Below are 2,500 nucleotides of genomic sequence, written 5' to 3'. Positions count from 1 at the left end.
CCAGCTTGAGAGGACGGAGACACAAAGAGAGGGGCAGAGGGGGGGGGGGGGCGATATAGTCCTATTGCAGTACAATTGACAGTGGATAGCGGGAATATGTGGAAAGTAAGCAACACTCGCAAGACATCTACATGAGGATAACAACGACACCAGAGATTCCGAGCAGTGAACTATGTTAGGCAAAGGGACAACGTGGGTTAGGTTAAGGGACAACGTGGGTTAGGTTAAGGGACAACGTGGGTTAGGTTAAGGGACAACGTGGGTTAGGTTAAGGGACAACGTGGGTTAGGTTAAGGGACAACGTGGGTTAGGTTAAGGGACAACGTGGGTTAGGTTAAGGGACAACGTGGGTTAGGTTAAGGGACAACGTGGGTTAGGTTAAGGGACAACGTGGGTTAGGTTAAGGGACAACGTGGGTTAGGTTAAGGGACAACGTGGGTTAGGTTAAGGGACAACGTGGGTTAGGTTAAGGGACAACGTGGGTTAGGTTAAGGGACAACGTGGGTTAGGTTAAGGGACAACGTGGGTTAGGTTAAGGGACAACGTGGGTTAGGTTAAGGGACAACGTGGGTTAGGTTAAGGGACAACGTGGGTTAGGTTAAGGGACAACGTGGGTTAGGTTAAGGGACAACGTGGGTTAGGTTAAGGGACAAATTGAGTTAGGTTAAGGGACAAATTGAGTTAGGTTAAGGGACAAATTGAGTTAGGTTAAGGGACAAATTGAGTTAGGTTAAGGGACAAATTGAGTTAGGTTAAGGGACAAATTGAGTTAGGTTAAGGGACAAATTGAGTTAGGTTAAGGGACAAATTGAGTTAGGTTAAGGGACAAATTGAGTTAGGTTAAGGGACAAATTGAGTTAGGTTAAGGGACAAATTGAGTTAGGTTAAGGGACAAATTGAGTTAGGTTAAGGGACAACGTGGGTTAGGTTAAGGGACAAATTGAGTTAGGTTAAGGGACAAATTGAGTTAGGTTAAGGGACAAATTGAGTTAGGTTAAGGGACAAATTGAGTTAGGTTAAGGGACAAATTGAGTTAGGTTAAGGGACAAATTGAGTTAGGTTAAGGGACAAATTGAGTTAGGTTAAGGGAAAATTGAGTTAGGTTAAGGGACAAATTGAGTTAGGTTAAGGGACAAATTGAGTTAGGTTAAGGGACAAATTGAGTTAGGTTAAGGGACAAATTGAGTTAGGTTAAGGGATAATCTGGTACAACCACAGTTAGGTTAAGCGATAATCTGGTACAGCCACAGTTAGGTTAAGCGATAATCTGGTACAGCCACAGTTAGGTTAAGCGATAATCTGGTACAGCCACAGTTAGGTTAAGCGATAATCTGGTACAGCCACAGTTAGGTTAAGCGATAATCTGGTACAGCCACAGTTAGGTTAAGCGATAATCTGGTACAGCCACAGTTAGGTTAAGCGATAATCTGGTACAGCCACAGTTAGGTTAAGCGATAATCTGGTAAAACCACAGTTAGGTTAAGCGATAATCTGGTAAAACCACAGTTAGGTTAAGCGATAAAGTTGGTTAAATTTGGTATTGTGTGGGAAGGGGGCAGAGAGGGGGGGGGGTGGATAGTGGTGGCAGTACGCGGATGCCTGAGTCACCGTCAGATACGTCACGTCGGTTCGATGCTTGTAGCAAGAGGCTGGCGGGTCTGTGTCTCTCACTTCTGCAATTTTTCATGTGGTATAACACGAGGGCGGGTGGTGATATTTGGTGCCCCTCTGTGTAGGATGTGTGTTGGTGGTGTTGGTTTATCTGAGCAATGGTAGTTGTCGGAGGAGTGTGGTATTGTGCTTTTATAGGTGGACCTACTGGTCTGGTTATCATAGTGTCGACGGTGCAATGTGGCAGAGAGGGTGCACTCGACATTGTCGCATTCCAGATGTTTACGTATTGTGTGTCTCCGTTGCAGGCCGAGAGTAGTGCATGTTCGAGTGTCTGGCTGACGTGCGATTCACGTTGTGTGCCCAGTCTTACAGCACGTATAGGGACATTCGCATAAATCATCTATATGTGGCCTTGCATCATTTACTAAGCAGTGCCGTGAGACGACCGAACTATTAGGAAAGTACTGATGTACCGCATAATGTTTACCTTCCACCACACGGCGAGTATCGACTGTGCCCAGCGTTGCCACCGCAGGCAGCGGTCACCGTCACCATTGTGCGGCGGAACGGAACATCTATATCCTCAGAGGAGCACTCTTTGCCGCCGGGCGTCAGGTCTCGCGGCCTGCCGGCCAGCGCCCATGACGAACTTACTGCATGTATAGGGACAGCGGGAATTTGGCATACTTGATATAACTCTTCATGAGACGCAAGATATAGGGGTGGATTGCAACTTACGACTGCGAGAAAAGTCCGCCGTTCATCCGCCGGAGTTGCGATTTCGGCGGGGCACGTACGGTCGCGGGTGGAGCACTTGGTGCGGCGTACGCACCCGGGTTGCGGCTCCTGCGCTGGAGGGGGGTGCAGGTTTTGTGTGGGTGGGCTC

This window comes from Schistocerca gregaria, unplaced genomic scaffold (assembly GCF_023897955.1).
Source record: "Schistocerca gregaria isolate iqSchGreg1 unplaced genomic scaffold, iqSchGreg1.2 ptg000578l, whole genome shotgun sequence".
NCBI classification, from domain to species: domain Eukaryota; kingdom Metazoa; phylum Arthropoda; class Insecta; order Orthoptera; family Acrididae; genus Schistocerca; species Schistocerca gregaria.
The sequence above is the reverse complement of the archived record's forward strand: the minus strand, read 5'-3'. Positions refer to the sequence as shown.